Below are 20236 nucleotides of genomic sequence, written 5' to 3'. Positions count from 1 at the left end.
CTAATGTTATTGTCCATGTTGACTAATGTTGTTTTCATCACCCGCATGTGCCTCTGGACTGACATGACTGCCTTTGATTGCAGGCGCTGTTGTTTCAACATTTGGCCCTCGAGACCCAAGAAGACACCATGGCCGTCAATGGGTGCTGGTGGACTCTGGACACGCGACCTGCGGCGCCCTCTTGCTCCCGTCTGTGCTGCCTGTGAGGTGTGGGGCACAGTGGCATGGCTCCCTTCCTGGGGCCTGGTGCGGTCTTCTGGGCCCATGCTGTCGTCTGACGAGGTGTCTAAGGCTCGTAGCCTGGCTGCTGGACGCCTCCTCATTCTCACACCTGCAAGCGGAGATGTGGCCGGTGATTCGAACATGAGTGGCGATGCTGGCTCTGGTTGAGGTGATGCTGGCTCTCGGTGAGGTGATGCTGGCTCTGGGTGCGGCGAGGCTGGCTGTGTTGGTGGTGCGGCTGCCAGTGGGCCTGCTCCCTGGTCTGAACTTGTGCTGGCTAGAGGTGATATTTGTGGCCGGTGTGCCCTCTCTCCTGCAGCATGCCCTGTCCTGCATGATGTCACATCTGTGGACAGAAATACAACATTGGCTCAGTGTCCCCGAAGGGCTGCATTGAAAGCGTCACAATAAATCATTTCACATTCCAAAATGTCCTCTGTCTCCTTGTGCCTCGAGTGCGTGACATGCCTTGTTGCCCTGTAACATTTACGTCATGGTTAGTGTTACCCTGACTACATCTCCCGGAATGCATTGCCTGTCTGCACTTACACGTGTGGACTGCAGTGTGATTCTCGTTTCACAATGGGGGATGTGGGATAGGGGTAGGGGGGGCTACATTGCTGTGCTTTCGTCTTACCTTGGTGTGTTGCGGCTCTGGCAGAGCTGTCGGCGTCCCCAAGACCCACGACGCTCTCTTGCTCGATTGTGGCCGCCACCAGCTCCTCCAGTTCGGTGAGGGCAGGTGCCCTGTTGGTTCCACCTCCGGTCTGGCTGGCCTCCTTCTGGATGTCGCCCATCTTCCTCTTGGTTACAATCCTCAGGTCATACCAGCGCTTTTTGAGGACCTCAATGTCCCTGTGGGTCACTCCCACAGCATTGACCTGCGCCTGGATGGCCAGCCATATGTTGCGCTTTTCAGCCTCAGGCACTTGCAGGGATTGCCTTCCAAACAGCTTCTGGTGCTGCTTCACCACCTCCTCCACCAGCACCTGGAGTTCCTTGGGGCTAAATTTCAGCTTCCTCCTCCTTTCCCCTCCGTCTTTCTGTGTTCTCTGGCTGGACATGCTGTTCGTTTTCCCGCTCGCACAGGCAACGGCTCCCTGCCTCTCCTCTGCACTCAAAGCCTCTCCAGGGTCGGCTAATTATGTACACCTGCCTGGGTGTGGCCACTTCCTGGTTGGGTGGGCTGTCGTTGCACAGGATTAGCTGTTTCGTCACGTCATGTGATTTTATTTACCGAATCCGTACATACCGAATCGGTATTTTCCGATTCGGTAAATACCACCTCGGTATTTTCCGAATCGGTAAATACCACCTCGGTATTTTCCGATTCGGTAAATACCACCTCGGTATTTACTGATTCGGTGAATTCCGATTCGTGATTACCGACTGTTACCGAATCGGTAACTGTTACCGAATTTTTACCTACATATAACTTACCGATTCTAATTTACCGATTCGGTACGGCTCGGTATTTAAGAACCGGTAAAATTTATTTACCTACATGAGGCCCTAAGTCCTTTTCCATTGATAGATTGGTGAAGTTTTTTATTGTATTTTGAAGTTTCTATTAACTACCGTTTTTATGCTAAGGTTCTGTTTTTAAAATGTTTTGCTGTGTAACTTTGAGGTGATCTTTTAAAGATATTTTTTTATATCTAAATAAAGTATACCTACCATTCCTTGGAAAATCTAGGGGAAAGAGAGTGGCCGCAGGAGTAAGAGGAAAATGTGGGACTTCCCCCAATTGATGTGGATTCCGGACAATTTCCCAAAGACTATGAATTCCCGTAGGATCGGATTCAAGTTGTGCTGTGAGTCTCTGATATATAGGGTGATGTCATCTGCATAAAGAGATATGAGGATCTGATGCAGATTGCAGTGGAGTGCCTTGTCCTGATAGTGCTGTCTTAATTAAGCAGCCAGTGGTTCGACTGCTAGGGTGAAAAGCAAGGGGGACAGTGGGTATCCCTGCCGGGTGTCTCTAGTAATACGAAAAGCAGGGGATACATGACCATTTATGAGGACTTTGGCTGGGGGAAGTTGATACAGCAGTCTTATCCTTGAGAGAAATAGAGGAGGAAACCCCATTCATTGCATCACCCCAAAAATGTAATGGAATCAAACGCCTTGGTGGCAACTAAAAAAACAGGAGCCAATGGCAACTCAGAAGCGACATTATGTAGGATTGCAAAGAGGGTTCGCAAATTATGCATGGTTGCTTGCCCAGGCACGAAGCCCGCCTGATCGGGGAGAACTAACGTTTCCACTAACAGGCTGAGTGTTTTGGCTATGATCTTGGCCAACATTTTAGCATTTCAATTAATGAGGGACAGTGGCCCGTAAGAGTCGCAGTGGAGAGGTGACTTTTCAGGCTTAAGAAGAAAAGTGATGAGTGCCTCCCTCATGGATGGGGGAAGTGTGTCAGACTCCAATAAGTCTTCATATACCTATTTGAGTATTGTGGCCAGTTGGTCTATGTACGTTTTATAAAATTTGAATGGCAGTCTGTCCATGCCGGAGGCCTTGCCGGACTGCGTGCACATTATGGCTTCCCGTATCTCATCTAAATCAAAAAGAGCGCAAAGGAATTCTCTATGCGTCTCTCCAAGTCACCCCAGCGCTACATTCCTCAGATAGTCGTCAAGGTAATCAATCACACCTGTTTGATATGTATAGTGAGGAGTAGTGCATGATGAATGCATTGAGTATGTCAGCGGTGTCACGATAAAGTACCTCCCCAGGCCCAACTAATTCCAAAACATAGTTAGAGAAGCGTGGCTTCCATATTGTTTCTAGCAAGGCTTTCCCCGGTCGTTCACCTTCCCCATAGCGTTGGGCCACCCAGTATTTACCCCTGAATCTCGTCTCCCAAATAGCGGTGTCAGTGTACTCCGAGAGTTTCTCACTGAATTCTCGTTAGGCGTGACTGTCAGGTCCTGCAGAGAGCCTTGTCTCTAGTGCTTTAAGCTCAGTCTCTAATTTCCTCAGCTTGCCCGGTATATCCCAAAGCACTCCTGAACTTTTCAAAATACAGAATCCTCGGATTGTGACCTTGAAGGCCTCCCAAATGGTTTCCACGCTATCCACAGAACCCTTATTTCTCTGAAAGAAATCCTGGATTTCTTTCCCAAACTCATCATGAAAGACTGTATCAAGTAATGCTAAAGGTTGCAATCTCCAGCTGCAGCGAGGGGTGCCATTTCCCCGGAGAAAATAGAGTAAGCTTTACCAGAGAATGATCGGAGTATGTTCTTGCTAAATGTGTGACATTAGTTATAGTGAGACCTAGGACATGTGAGATCAGCCAGTAATCTAAACATGCCCATGATGCAGCCTGAGCAGTAAAGTGTGTGCCCTCGGTTTTGTTGGGGTGTTTATGTCACCAAGTGTCAAGTAAGTTGTTGGCTGTTAGTATGTCCTGTATTACTTTGCATGACTTATTATGATGATACAACGATGGGTTGGATCTGTCAACAGCCTGATTAAGAGCTACATTAAAATCCCCCCCAAAATTATATGAGTAGAGCCTATCTCCATGATCTTACTCCAGAGAGTGGTGAAGAAATCAGGGGTGTCAACATTGGGGCTGTAGCAGCATGCCAACGTGATTGAGTCCATTCCCAACTGACCCCATGCAAGACAATACCACCCATGTTGATCTAAAGAGGTTCCGGCTAAGGCGAAGGGTGTTCGCTTTTTGATAAGTATAGCCGACCCCCTGGCATACAAGGATTAGGAGGAGTATAACCTGTGATCAGCCCATTTATGCACAAAAGTATTGTTGTGTCTGGGATTAATGTGGGTTTCTTGTAGCATAGCTACGTGGATTTGATGTTGATCTAAGTATGCCAGTATCTGGCGGTGCTTCCGTGGGTCACCTAACCCCCTGACATACCACGTAATGACCTGCAGTTTCTCAGGAGATGTCAAGTCAACCAAAAGCCCAGGTGATACGTGGCAGATGGCTCTGTAGCGTCAGAGCATGTGCGAAAGGAACGACTACAACCGCATTGATGTCTATCATGCTGTGCTATGCATATATCAGATACCTAAAATAACAAATCCCATCCCACCCCCTCCCACTGAAGCATCCCAAAATGCCAGAAATACATTCCCATCCCCCCACCCAAACACACAAAAACATCAAAGACATGCTGCTTGTGACTGTGCAGCAAAGTCCAATGGGGGAGCACCCTTGGGGGGATCTCCTAGGTGCATGCATGGTGACTCCTTGCCCTCAGAGAGCCAAATTGGTGGTACAGGCGGACCTCCAAAAGGGCAGAGGATGCTTGGTGCAAGTGTCTTATAACCCCAGCTGGTCTATTGTGATTCGAGTTGAATGCGCAAAATAGTGCGTTGTATAATGTTTTCAGGGCGAGATGACCTGGTGGCACTCCGAGTGCTGTAGCGAATAGCCACTGCATGTTTCAGTGCAGACCTCTCTCTATGGTCCGAGATGTAGATCTCGATGAAGTGCCCGGCGAGGTGGAGGCTTTATTAGTGTGTTTGAGGCGCTTCATGAATTCGTCCACTTGTTGCGGCCTGGTAAAGAAGGTTTGTTTACCTTGATGACTAACTCTGAGGTGGGCTGGATATAGTAGCGCATAGTCTATCAGGGCCTGTTGCAGCTTTTGTTTGGCAGGTAGGAACTTGCGCCTCTACTCCTTCACCGTCGCTGTGAAATCTGGGTATATGGTCAACATGGTGCCTTCAAAATTCAGTTGTCTTTTGTCCCGGGCAATCCGAAGAGCCACATCTTGGTCCCGATAATTTAGGAGCCGAGCGATAATGGATCTTGGCGTGCTCCCCGGTGGCGGACAAGGACCCAGCATTCATTGCGCTCATTAATCAATGAATTGGGAAGAGAATGATTCAGCAGCAATGGTTGCCAGCAATAGTCTCTCAACATACTCTTCCATTTACCAAGTGTTGGTGCTTTCTGGGATATCAAGGATGCGAATGTTGTTGCGTGTACTTCTCATTTCAAGATCCTTGTTTTTGCTGCTATAAGCTTCAAGAGTTTATCCATTTGCACCACATTTGTCTGAATATGGGAGGTAGCATCCTCAGCATCGGAGATACGGTGCTCTGTTTCTATGATGCGCTCCTCGTGACCATCCAGTTTGTGGACAATAGCATCCATCTGTGAATTCATGGCATCCATTTTCTTTGCTATGATGGTTAATCCATGCCTGACCGCCAGGAAGATTGCTTTCATATCATCATTTGGCATAGTAGAGGATTCTTGCGCGGGTTCATCACCGGTCGCACCCTCCTCTTCCTGATGCAAGCAGACACTTTTCTTGGTTTCGAAGGTCAGCCGTGGCTGTTTTGTCTCAGGTTTCCCCATGGTCAGTGTGGCGTTGTGGTGATGTCAGTAGGATCCAGTTAATGTGCAACCCTCGTCCTCTTCAATTGACACTTGGGGGGTGCCCGCAGACCCTCGGCCACCACCAGCAGCAAGGGCAAATGCCGGCATCAGCTGTCTTTGTGCTGGCCAGACATGCATGTTCCTATTATTCATAGAGCAGCCCCTGTATACCTGTCCACCACTATGCGCTCCATGGGGAAACACAACCAGGAGGAACCAGCCGTTTACAGGGAGGATGGTACAGCCCTTAAGAAGCCAAGACGTGTTTTAATAGTGGAGGACTGCAAGAAGCAGAACGAAACCAGAGCTGCGCATAATGCCGGAGTGGCGGCAGGGTCCGCCGGTAGTACCGCAATAGTCATGTCGCTTACACTCTAGGGGTCCATGTGATGATGGCCACATTCCCATTAAGAACAATGTCCCCATGGTCCAAGTAATAAACAGCAGGCAATCACTGGCATCTCAGCCTATAGTCCAAAGAGCCTGGGAGGAGTATGGTGGTGTACTTAGTTCAAAATTATGGCACCGCGTGCCCATGATTCTCCTATTCAGTAGGCGCTGGGCAATGGCAGCCGTGGCTTTGCACACCGCAATCAGACACTTTCCTGAAGATCAAGTGGTCGCTAGTATGTCGGGGCAGCTGCTGCGCCGTACCCACTACCGGTGCTGTATTGGCACCGCAGCAGCACTGTATGCAGGAGATGGCCGGTAGGTGAATAGTGCCCCGTAGGACCGCTTGGAGCAGTCCGCGGGTCGGGATCAGATGTGGCGCGCCGTACACTCCGGAGATCGGGACTAATGCAGGCATCGGCAGGCTAATTAACAATTATAGCTCCACTCACAGCAGGGGTGTGAAGTTATGCGCTTGTCAGATGGCACTGGGGATAGCGCTATACAGTCTCACCCCGTTCTTGCCGGTTGCCGAGTCCTCTTTCGGGGCTCAACCACCACGTGGGTGCCACAGCACTCTCGTCGCACCTCTCGCCCAGCAGTAGCTCCAGGCCAGGCAGGCACTCACAGCAGCGGCAGCAGGATGCAGGTACAGCAGCAATATGGAGTGCTCCACACGCTCCAAGCTCACAGCAGAATCGCAGGAGGACACAGTCATCCTTTTGTGGCAGATATTATATCATTAGGACAATCTGGGCAGGATTAATGACCAGATAACTACGCCAAGCTGCAGGAGCCTCACACCAGTGCAACCATCTTGTTTGTGTGCCACCTAGCGCCCCCTGGCCTGCCATTTTTTATTTATTTCTTTTTTTATTCGTGGGAGGGGGCAGCGTAGCCCCCCTCCCGGACAACTTTTGGCCCCAGGGACCCCATCCCCCAGGGCCTGGCCTCTGTGATGGGGACCGTGGTGGGAGCCCCAATGCCCCCACAGTCCTGTCAGCTTCCTGCCTCCTGCGAGACCCAGCATTGCTTTTACACAAGGGGAGCTGCTGACATGCAGCTCCCCTTGTGTAAAAGCAAATCTACTTTGGTTTTTGGACACTTCCAAAAACTAAAGCAGGGTTTGCTATGGCAGGGCGGGAGCTGGCCCTGGGGGTGGCAGTCCCCAGGGCCATCAAGGGCTCCAGGAGTGGGCCGCACAGCCCCCCTACCTCCATTTGTAAAGCCCAGGATGGTGGTGGTCCCCGGGGCCAGGGGTCCGTAATGGACACTCGATTTTGAATAATTAGTGCCCCGGGGAGGTGGTGGTGCCCGGGGCAGTGTGGGGGGGAGCAGGAGCTCCTTCCACACCTATTTTATATGAATTTAAGACCCGGGGAGGTGGCATTACCCGGGGCTGAGGGGGGCCATGTGCCCCCCATGCATAAACAAATAAATCCCTGGGGAGGTGGTGCTCCTCAGAACTTGGGGGGCCTGGGAGTACCCCACATCTAATTAAAGAAGCCCTGGGGAGGTGGCGGTCCCCGGGGCTGTGTGAGCCACGTGCCCTCCCCATAGAATTATAATAGCCCCGGGGAGATGGCGGTCCCAGGGGCTATGGGGGCCCCCGTGGCCCACGCTATTTAATTTTGTCATTGCCCCTGGGATCTGGCCCACCCAGGGGCTCAATAAAATGAAGTGTGGGAACCCGTGCTTCATTTTTATTTTTTTCTCGGCAAGATTCATGCACCCAGCGTGAATTCTGCAGATTTTTTTAAAAAAATGCTTTTCTTGGCCTTGGGGGTCCCTGTGGGAGCAGGTTTTTCTACCCTGCCCCCTTTTCTTGTTTTTCATCTTTTTTTCACCATTTTTCTTGTGACTCAGTTACTGAGTCACAAGATGGCTGCCAACACTTCCTGGTTGGAGTGTTGGTAGCCAATCAGAGGGAAGCTCGTTCCTGGGAGGGTTTTCGAACCCTCCTCGGTGCTCAGATATCGATATTTCTATTTCTTGAATCTCTCAGCAACTACTAAATAGATTTACATAATTTTAAAAAAGGTCGCATTCTGGCCCAAGACCTACCTTTTTGCAAAATTTGGTGTATTCCGTTCAGCAGTTCGGGCTGTAGCCTGTTGCAATTTTTCCTTTGGAAATTAACATAGAGAAATACGTCTTGGCACCCCCTTTTTTCTCGGCCCCCGCTTGACAAATCACCCCAAAACTTTCAAGACTGGACCTGACCCAAGTGAACCTTTTTTTGGGGAAAGTTTTGTGAAGATTCATCAAATGGCACCTAAGATATTGAGAAAAGAAAAAACACTTTTTGAATAGAAACTAGGTCCTAACTATATCTACCTACTGGCGACCACCAGTAGGTAATATATATATATATATATATATATATACGAAAAAGAAAAGATTTTCCGTTTGCTGGCTGCTGTGCTTTAACTTGTTAAACATGAAATGTACAGAACATTTTTTAAGCAATGGAAAACAATTTTGATTAATTACTAAGCTGGTTAGCGTGGAACATTGAAGCAATATGTGTAAATAACGCTACTCACCTTGAATGAAAAGAGTTTGTATACTGTTTTCCTAAGCATGCTCTAAAGAGGAAATACGGCCTGCATTATAAAACCACGTGGGCATTTTTAAATATAGATAGACTTTTCCTGTGATCAAGGCTTGCTCTAAGATGAAATGCGTAGGGATTGTGAGCCTAGTGCCTGCATATTCTATGGAAATTAAACCTGTTGGAAACACACAGCATGAGCCGGTCTACTTCTTGTCAGTGACAAAGGAGAAATTGGATGGTCTAAATATATATATATATATATATATATATATATATATATATATATATATATATATATATATATATATATATATTATCTACTGGCGGTCGCCAGTAGATAGTTATAGTTACAACCTAGTTTCCATAGGAAATCTCAAAATTCTATTTTGAATAACTTTGGCGCCGGTTGACGAATCCTCGCGAAATTTTCAAAACTAATGGGGCGCTCCGTTCAGCTCCTACCGTGAAAGTCTCGGGGTGATTCGTCAAGCAGGGGCCGAGAAAAAAGGGGGTCCCAAAACGCGTTTTCCCCATGCAGTTTTCCATAGGACCTTTAGACACAGCTACAGCCCGAACGGCTGAACAGAATTACTTGAAATTTGGCAGAGAGGTAGCCATAAGGTCAAGGAAGTGCCTTTTACAGGTCTGGTGTAAATCTGTTCAGTATTTCCTGAGAAAATAGCATTTAAAAGCATATATATATGTGGGCGGAGCCTAACCACACATCTCATCCTGAGATCTGATTGGCTGTCAGCACTTCATCCAAGAAGTGTTGGCAACCATCTTGGGACCAATATACATGATAGCACCTCATTAAAAAGCATTGCAGTTAATAGAAGGTTTTAAGACTTTAGTTACATTATAAATCATTTGTTGATGGTACCATACTCATTTTGGGAATTGTGGTATGTTCTAAGGTGATTTCACCATGTGAAAAAGCCTTCTGCTGGGATATCATGATTGAGAGAAAAATATTTTCTCATGCTTTTACCACAGAGGTTTGGAAGGTGATCTATAAGCTAAACTGAGAGCTTATTTTCTGTAAATTCACATTATCTTTCTCAGTCATGTGAGAATGAAGTCTGACATTCTCAGTAAAACATGTACATCCAACAAGGGCAGAGACTGTCAGTTGATTCCTTTGTGTTCTACTGCAGCTTCCCAGAGTGTTCCAAAGAACTACTAGAGCGCTAACAGTCCTACTTATGATAAACGTATGGCACACCTGAAGCCATCTTGCTTGGATTAAAGTGGTAACTCCTAAAACATTTAATTTAAAAAGGAACAAAATGAGGGGGTTCATTTTTCCATAAAAAGTATGATTAGTGCTGCAGAAAGAAAAATTAGGGCACATTTTGAGTGACTTCTCAAATCCTCTTCTATTTCATTAAAAAATTCTGACATGCAGACTGAAACATGCACTTTCAATACCAGCAGCAGTTTTCCCTGGTGAGCAGTAGCTTTACTACAGTGATCTAATGAGCAAAAAGAGTGCTAACATTCTGAATTTATGGCAAATGTGTGACACATCTGAATGCCTTTGGAATCAAAGTAAAAAACTGAAAGTATTTCCTACTGAGGAGACAGCAGTAAATGAGGAAATTAGGAAACTTCATAACAAATAAGTCTCCCAATATGGCCACCAGAGACAAAAGAGCCCAAATGTAGCCCAAATATCACCCAGATGTAATCCAAGTATAGCCCAATGACAGAATGTCCCAGAATGTTCTTAAAAACAACTAGAGCGCTTACTGTCTTCATTATGACAAAAGTATGGCACACCTGAAGCCATCTTGATTGGAATAAACTGGTAACACTTAAAACATTTCATTTAAAAAAGAACACAATGAGGGGGTTCATTTTGCCATAGAAATTATGATTAATGCTGAAGAAAGAAAATGAGGGCAAATTTCGAGTGACTTCTCAAATCCTCTTCTATTTCATTAAAAAATTCTGACATGCAGACTGAAACATGCACTTTTAGGACCAGGAGCAGACTTCCATGGTGAACAGAAGTTTTACTACAGTGATCTAATGAGCAACTAGAGTGCTAACATTCAGAATTTATGGCAAATGTGTGACATATATGAATACCTTCATGATGGAATCAAAGTAAAAAACTGAAAGCATTTCCTACTGAGGAGACTGCAGTACATGAGGAAATTAGGAAACTTCATAACAAATAAATCTCCCAAGATGGCCACCGGAGACAAAAGAGCCCAAATGTAGCCCAAAATCACCCAGATGTAGCCCAAATATAGCCCAATGACAGAAGTGTGCAAAACACTTATTATTTTGTGTTTTTGCAGTGTTATATAGTGCAGACTTGTCAGGTATTGGAGTGCTTTACATGAGCATTGGTTACATCTCAGAAGAACAAATTCATTTTGATGAATACAGGCCCCAGCTAGGCCAGCAGGACACAAGGGTTCGCTCTCCTGCAAATGGAATCTATAAGGAAGTTGGCACGGAAACTGCAAAGTACAAAGACAAAAATTATTAACCCTTAAGGGTGGTCCTACAATCCATACAACACCCTTCAGTATTGCATAGAGTAGCACAAAGAACTTGCGTACACGGTCCCCTTTTATACACAACAGAGGGGCTCATAAGTGGGTGGATACCACATGAAGCAAGGAATATTGCCTTTTATGGACATTTTCAATACAGAATCAATATGTGGGCGGAGTTGACACACTCCTTGAGCCCGCGAAAACATGATCAAGTAAGGACTAACTGAGAACAGATGTGGTCAAGTCTGGGCATGCGCCAGACGGACAAAGGAGCTATTTATAGACTGTTACTAGGCAGATTGCAAGAGCAACTAACATGAAGATAGGACTCTTCTCGTGCTGAGCACGTGGAGACATGACAATACAAAATGGAGTCCAGACTTTAGTCAACATAACGGAAGAAACTCGGTCCTAAAGGGGAATTCATGTCTTTAGTGAATGCTTAATCACATCGTTGTTTCAATTTTCAACAGACGACCCTTTCAGCATTCACTGAAGACATCCGGTCTATTAGAATAATCATCGTATATGTCAATTTTCATCATTTCTTCTATTTCTTTAGTTAAATGTTTCTGATAAGTGACATTGGCAATAGCTTTCTTATCAGGAATAGGCCTGGGCGGTAAATTCCGTTCCGTTCGCGGAATTTGCGGAATTTGGGTAATTTCGCGTTCTGCGGAGAACGCAAAATTGCCCAAAATTCCGGTTTCCGCGACTTCGCGAAACTTTTGCTTGTTCGCATTCTCAAAATGCGTGTTCGCGAGATATTTTTCCCCGAGCACGCGATTGTGAACAGGAAAAAAGCATCGCGAACAAGCAATTCCGCGTGTTGGCGGAAATTCTGCGTGTTCGCGGAGATTTTTTACCGTTTTGCGGAGATTTGCGTAATGCGATTACGCAAATTCCGCCCACCCCTAATCAGGAATACAGAATGATACACATAAGGAACAGAGCAAAGGACCACATTGGACACAAATGCAACAAGAAAACAGAACTGCTACAACAATACAGAGACCAGTTAAGACCTTCCACCCCCAAGCAGTGATCAATGCCCAAAACCATCCAGAGAAGGTCCAAGTGGCGTTTTCTGTATGGATTTCAGCTGCAATTTTATGCAACCTGTTGATAGCATTATAGACTGATGGCGTGTGGTCAGGGATGAACACACAACAACTACTTCCGATAATTTTACATGCTCCACCTCGGTCAGCTAACATAACATCTAACACCATACGATTCTGTAATGCAACAATTCTAGTAATTTGTAATTCTTCCGTAAGATTCCCAAGAGCAGCAGCGGTTTGATTTGTCACAGCCTCTACCACTCTTGTTAACCTTCGAACTTTCCTACTATTTAGGGCAGCTCCAACAAAGAAAAACAATCCTAAATTAAAATCAATATACTGCTGCAGACTAGTGTCAGTCTGATCCACGTCATCAATCGATAGAGTACGTTTATACCTATTTACAGTCACAATATTTAACAACTTCAAATCCTTATGATAAGATGCAGGTGCCAAGAATACAGGAGGCAATAGAAATGCCACATAACATACTCCAGACCAACCGGCTGGCAAACGGTAATAACCTTTATTTCCACATACGAAGTATGTATTATGGGATGCTAAGAAGGTACTGTTATTCAACCCGTCGATATTTAAAATAGTGATGCAATCACTAACACCAACAGGAATATAACCCACACTCTGGACACACAGGTCCGCTTGAGCTTGTGCCACTTGAATCACAAATCGGTCTTTTCCCACAGTGTCTCTGGTGTTCGTGAAAATATAGGGAATCGATTCATTGTCTGGTCGATACTCTTCCCATTCCCAAATTGTCCCATTCGCTTGCGGATATCCATCTTTATCCTGATGACATTCCCTATTAAGTCTGAAGAGTAACCGTCCCACTGTAGTTTTCCGGGTGGCAAAAAGCAAAGTGTACCATGCTCTGCAGGAGCCATTATGAGAGAAAGGAAGGGGTATGAACGGAGTTCCTACTTTCTTCTGGTGAGCCGGCATCATGCCACATATCCAACAGTTCGTAGCATTGGTGGCAACATGGGTGTGATGCAACATCTGGATGAAAGTGTTATTCAAATAGGACTGACAATGCTTCAACTCTTGGTACGGTAGTGTATAAAAGTAGTGCTCCTCAGGCGCTGGAGTAGTCAACACAAGTAACTTTCGAGCAGGAGTCACATCCTCCACAAACCATGTGGTTATCCCAACAATAGCTACTGTAAACATAAAACCTGTTGCACAAAGGATTTTCTTTTTCTCCATGTCAGAATAAAAATCAATATCTTCCTGAAACTAAAAGGTTGTCAGAACTCTTCCCCTTAGGCAGCGGTTGATTTCTTCACCAGCGGGCCAAGACGGGTGTCGCTACACTAATGCAGGGTTGATCCCCCCCCCTTGCCTCATTGGCTCTCCGTTTCACTAACCCAAGGGCCGTTCTGACAACGTGTCCTGATACTGAAGAATTCACTTCCTTGGCCTGAGATGATATCGCTTTCCTCCAGGAGTCGCGTGGTCCGGAAAGAGCTCCTCAGTATCGTTTGGTTCCCCAGCACGGCCTTTCTCTGCAGTCAGAATTTCTCGATGGTCGGTCAATACAGCAGGCTCCACCAATCCGGGTGGTTCTTTGCGACAGTACAGGGAATGGATCCAATTCTTTCTGTTGGAAACCCGCACAGCCATCCTCGTTGCAAGTAGGACCTGTTCAGGACCAACCCATCTCGGCTCCAAGCTGTTCGTCCTTTCAAAAATCTTCACCATAACATAGTCTCCAGGCCGGAGACTGTGACCTTCGCCGGTGGACCGATCAGGGAGCGCCTCCCGGACCTGTTGATGAATAGAAACCAAGTTATCCGTTAACTGCGCAAGATAATCATTCATCATTACACAAGGTACATCATACACAGCCTTAGGTCTTGGTGGACCCCAAATATTCATTGGGCGTGCAAAAAAAATCTCGTACGGTGTAAGACCGGTTCGAGAATGCGGTATCGATCTAATTGACAATAATGCCAGCGGTAAAGCATCTGGCCAAGTCAAAGACGTCGAAGCTTGGATTTTAGCGATCTTGAGCTTCAGTGTACCATTATACTTCTCGACTAGTCCTGCAGACTGAGGGTGAAACACTGCGTGAAACTTCTGGGTGATGCCCAGACCCTTCAGAACATACTTTATAACATCCGCTATAAAGTGGGGTCCGTTATCACTCCACAGCAGTCTACAAATGCCATATCAAGGGAAGAACTCCTTCAATAGCATCTTGGCGGTAGTCATTGCAGTATTGTCTTTCGTAGGGTATGCCTCAACCCATTTACTAAAGGCACATACCACTACTAGAACATACTTCAAATTGTTACAGCGCTCAAGCTGGATGTAATCCATCTGCAAAACCTCAAAGGGTGCAGTAGGTGTCGCAAATCCTCCTGCTGGAGTTCGAGTACCCTTTCCTTGGTTGTACCTCAGGCAAATCATACAGGTCTGCACCACCCTCTTTGCCGTGCTAGCAATCTCTGGATGCTCCCAGACTTGGGTAAGCAATTTTACAATTGCGGAAGCTCCAACATGTGCTAGCCCATGTGCCATCTGAACCATAGGTTGTACAAAAGCTGTGGGTAACTTCCATCTATCCATCTGCTTATTTCTCCAACAACCCTCATCATCCAATTCTCCCTCACTGGACCATTGCTCCCGTTCTTTATCAGAAGCGGTCCTCTGTATTTCCCGCACTTCTCCCTTCGCATCGTGCCATCTTTCTACCTGCGACTTCACTACATACATGGCAGTAGCACCGGGCTGCATCGCAGTCTCCCGTGCCACCCGGTCTGCTAACGCATTCCCTTCTCCAACTTTATCAACTACTTTCTTATGGGCACTACATTTAATGATAGCAATTTTCCTCGGATATGTCAATGCAGTTAAAAGGTTGTGAACTAACTCTCCATGCATTATTTGTACTCCATGCGACGTTAGAAACCCTCTCTCCTTCCAGAGCAGGCCGAAATCGTGCGCTACTCCGAAGGCATAACGGCTATCTGTATAAACATTCACACACAATCCTGTACTGAGCTCACATGCTCGTGTTAATGCTATCAGTTCCGCTGCTTGAGCTGATTTCTGTGGTATGCGTGCTGTCTCCACTATTGTTTGCAATGTGGTAATTGCATACGCTGCTGAAGTCGTACCGTCTGGTAGCTTCAGGCATGATCCGTCCACCCACAGTTCTCCATCCACATCTGGAAAGGGCGTATCCTGGAGATCAATACGACCCTTTGTTTGTTCCTCAGTCACAAGAATACAATCATGTGCTTTCCGTGCTTCAGACTGAGTCTCGGGGAACGGCAACAATGTGGCCGGATTTAACGTTACACACCTCTTTAACGTAATATGAGGAGCCAAAAGCGTCAGCTCATATCCCGTTAAACGGGCACTGGTCAAATGCTGCGTCTTTGTCTGATTAAGCAGGGCATCAACAGCATGGGGGACTAATACCAACAGCTTATGAGATAACACAATTCCCTCGCTTTGGCGTATTGACACAGCTGTCGCCGCAACCGAGCGAAAACAACCAGGCAATGCTCGGGCAACAGGTTCAGTACAGCCGAAAAATATGCACAAGGGCGCTGCTTGTCACCGTGCATCTGCACTAAAACGGATAATGCACATCCATCTTTCTCATGCACATACAGCGAAAAAGGTTTTGTATAATCAGGGGTCCCTAACACTGGTGCTGAACAAAGGGCCTGTCGTAATTGCTGGAAAGCAGCGTCACACTCATTTGACCAAGGAAGCGGAATAGGTGTGTCTTTTGTCAAAAGGGCTAATAATGGCTTGGCTATGTGTGAGAACCCTAATATCCATTGCCTACAAAAAGAAACAAGACCCAAAAATGCACGCACGTCCTTCTGCGTGGAAGGCGCTGGCGTGTCCAAAATTACTTGGATACGATCTGGTGTGAGTGCACGCCCCTCCTTAGACAAAAGGTGACCCAGATAAGTCACCTTTGGTCTACAGAACTGCAATTTCTTCCGAGATACTTTGTGATTGTGGGATGCCAAAAAGGAAAGCAAGGATAACGTACTCTTCTCACACAACTCCGGAGTGTCAGCCGCCAACAAGATGTCATCGACATATTGAATGAGGGCGACACCCTCGGGCAGAACAAAGGAGTCCAATTGTCTTTTCAAAGCTTGACTGTAAATGCTAGGGCTTTCTGTGTAGCCCTGAGGAACTCTACAAAATCGATAAGACCTATTATTCAGAGTGAAACCAAAAAGGTATCGGCTATCGGGATGAATAGGAATCGAAAAGAAAGCATTTTTCAAATCAATGACTGAAAACGTGGTCGCCGTAGGCGGGACCAAAGTAAGCAACGTCGTGATATCAGAAACCACTGGATACTGAGGTATCACGATCTTGTTTACTTCTCTCAAATCAATTATAAACCGATAAACTTTGGCATCCGTATCCTTTTTCAAAATGGGTAGAATCGGACTGTTACAGACGTTGTAGGGAACTTCCTCCACTACTCCCACCTTAATCAAATCCTGCACAATCTGTATAAGAGCCTCCTCCCCCTCCTGGGAAATACGATACTGCGGAAGGCGTGGTAACACCGCCCCCTCCTGGACACTAATGTGAACAGGCAGAATCACCATCTGTCCCACATCGGTATCCGAAGTGGCCCACAAAGTACGAGGGAGGGTCGCTAACACAGCATCCTCTGCAACCACACACATCCGTTCAGACCGAGGGTAATTATCATTTAATATCACCCGCACTCCAGCAGGGGAGCAGCGGATCATAGCTCTGAAGTGCTTTAGCATATCAAGACCCATAATGTTGTCCGGCGTGTTCGGGGCAAGCAAAAACGGACAGGGTGCAGAAAAAGAATCGACCTGAAATGTGAGGGGTCGAGAAAGAGGGCTTCGGGAGAGTGTACCGTCAAACCCTACCGATGTAACCATTAAGCCAGATGGGGGAGCCCTCGGAACCAATTGTTTAGACAGCGCGCTACGAGTCGCTCCTGTATCTACTAGGAACTGATCAGTGGAACCCAAAACCTCCGCTGATACATAAGGACCCTTCTGATCAACCGGCACCTCAACTGATTCTAACCCCCATCCAACGCATTCCTATGCATGCTGTGAATCATGGTACCCAGAGCGGTCAGTCCCTGACACTTGATACTGGTTTTGTCGATCAAAGACATTAGGTCTATCTCGTTGCTGCCTGGCAGGGTCAAAACGAGCGTGATCGTTAGAATTCCCTCTAAAATTCGAGAAACCCCCTCTACCTCTCGGGCCACCCTGATTATGTCCCTGACGCGAAGCATACAACGCCGGGCAATCTCTGGCCCAGTGTCCCGATTGTTTACAATACGCACATTGATTCCTATTCAAATCAGATCGGCCCGAGGGAGGACCATAAAATCCTCCCCTTCCTCTATTGACACCCCGACGGGGCGGACCATACGCTTGCGCTAACATCACCTTCGTTTTTAAATCTTTCGATTTCTTCTCCTCCTGCCCCTTCGCTTCTTGCTCCTGACGCTCATAATACTGAGCTATAGTCAGGAGGGCTGTCGGGGATGCGGTGGACCAAGAACTTTCACTCGCTTTTAGGCGGGCTGCTATTGCCGGTAGTAAATTCGCCACATATTTATCAGCAAAGAGGTGTCGACCCGTATCCTCCGTAAGTGACTGACCACAAAAATCATGAAACGTCTCCTCAAAGCGCGTAAAGAAATCTGCAACTGATTCATCGACTTTCTGCTTACACGAGGCTAACATGTTCCAGTCAATCTTTTTAGGGGGAATGATTGTTTTCAACTTAGTCAGAATAGCAGCAGGGAGATCTAAGATAATCTGAGGTGGTTTATGCGCGGGCTTCCTCTCCCTATCCTCATCCTCAAGCTCAGACCACCGAGCCTTAAAAGCGGCAACATCGTCCACCTTTCGTACGGATCGCCACATATCCGGTGGTAAAATAGGCCCAAAGAACAGATCTATATCTGCTAAGGTCATAGTACAAGAATTCAAGGCCCCCTCGACTTCTTCGTAAAAGGCCGCTGGATTCTTGCGGGGATCAGGCAATGCATTTTTTAATGCCATAACATCAGCCCTATGCCAAGGAGTATAAACCCAATTGTACACAAAATATCCCTTAGCATCAGCGGATGTAATGTCCGCACTAGTTCCCGCTCCCTTAGGGGGAACATACAAGGGTGCCGCCTCTCGCATTGGTTTAGCATGCACTAGTTCGCTCTTATCTGAGTGGGAGGTGGGTGAGTGGCCATCACCGGTACGCGAATCCGACTGCTTTTCCTCCTCTGCTTTTTGGCGCGCTCTCTCTTTAAGGTCACTCACCGCGTCCCGTAATGCAAACAGCCGTCGAACCGCATCAGGCGCCTTAGAGGGAGAAAAAACACCATTACGCAATGCTTTAGCATCTAATACCACATCATCAGGCTCAAAAACGTTGGAATATTTCCGGAAGGCAGTAATCACTTCATCAGAAAAGTGACCCAAAAAATACAACTTCTCTCTATCCTGCCACTTCTCCCAAGAATTCAACAACTCAGCAAGGGATAACTTGCCCTTGAGTGCACGAAAAGAAACTTGCCGAAGCTCACTCATTCGGTCAACCGATAACATGTACCGCGTGTCTACCTTATCCGAAGCCGATCCAGAATCCTGTGACCTCGGGGCAGACGCGCCAACATAAGGGGGCGGAGAGCGATCTAATAAATAAAAATCATCGTCAGGATTATTAAGGACAGGATAAAGTGGTTGACGAACAGCATATTGACCCGAGACTTGCAACCTGCGCTCTTTCTCTTGCCTCTCCGTCTGTTCTCTTTCCTCCCGACGCTTCGCTTCCTGTGCTCGCACATGATCATTCTTCCGTTGCTCTTTATCAAACAGCGCTTTCTCACGTTTCTCTCGCTCACGCACTTCCTTCACCCATAACCGGACACACTCAAACATATCTTGACGAGCACGCCGTTTACACATACACTGTTCCACATACTCAATCTTACGCATATCAAACGACCCATACAAAGGCCATCGTAACTCAGGATCCTTTCTGGTATATTTCCTCCATACTGTGCTGTACATTATGGAAGAAAGACCATGCTTCACATACATATCCCTATTAGGAGTCCCCTCTGGGGGAGCTGGAGCAGATTCCTCGAGGTTTAACCGGTTTCCAAAGCAGCAGCACCACTTACGGAGTGCGCTAAAAGCAGGCATGCTCAAAAATAATGCAAAATATGCAGTATTATCAAAAATGGCACTTAAACGTTGTGCCGTTCAAAGTTACACAGCTCCGGAGAAATATCTCCACATTACCTGCCTATATGTGTTGCAACGCATATATTCTCACAATAACCAATACAAGATATGACCGGTCATCACAAATCAAACTCAAATAGCCAAACCCGACTTCAAAAACTCGGAGCAAGTACCGTATAGCGGTTCTTACCAATCAAGAGTGTCCAGATTCCAACTGCCAAGCTCCAAAATTCGCCCAAACGGCTGTCACGTCAGGACCGACAGAAGAGGTCTCAGTCGAGGACCGGCGCCACCCTGATGGTCAGCTCGGAAGGGAAGGAAGAAAACCTCGGGATGCCAGGACTAAAGTGCCTCTGGCAGTGATCACATCCCCGGCCAAATTCCTCACCTTCGTCACGACCAGTCCTTCGAGCATCCGAGTCGCCGATGAACCCCACGTGATGGGCGCCAATTGATGAATACAGGCCCCAGCTAGGCCCGCAGGACACAAGGGTTCGCTCTCCTGCAATGGAATCTATAAGGAAGTTGGCACGGAAACCGCAAAGTACAAAGACAAAGTTTATTAACCCTTAAGGGTGGTCCTACAATCCATACAACACCCTTCAGTATTGCATAGAGTAGCACAAAGAACTTGCGTACACGGTCCCCTTTTATACACAACAGAGGGGCTCATAAGTGGGTGGATACAACATGAAGCAAGGAATATTGCCTTTTATGGACATTTTCAATACAGAATCAATATGTGGGCGGAGTTGACACACTCCTTGAGCCCGCGAAAACATGGTCAAGTAAGGACTAACTGAGAACAGATGTGGTCAAGTCTGGGCATGCGCCAGATGGACAAAGGAGCTATTTATAGACTG

The sequence above is a fragment of the Triturus cristatus genome, chromosome 8, assembly GCF_964204655.1.
Source record: "Triturus cristatus chromosome 8, aTriCri1.1, whole genome shotgun sequence".
NCBI lineage: Eukaryota > Metazoa > Chordata > Amphibia > Caudata > Salamandridae > Triturus > Triturus cristatus.
This window is presented reverse-complemented; position numbering follows the sequence as displayed.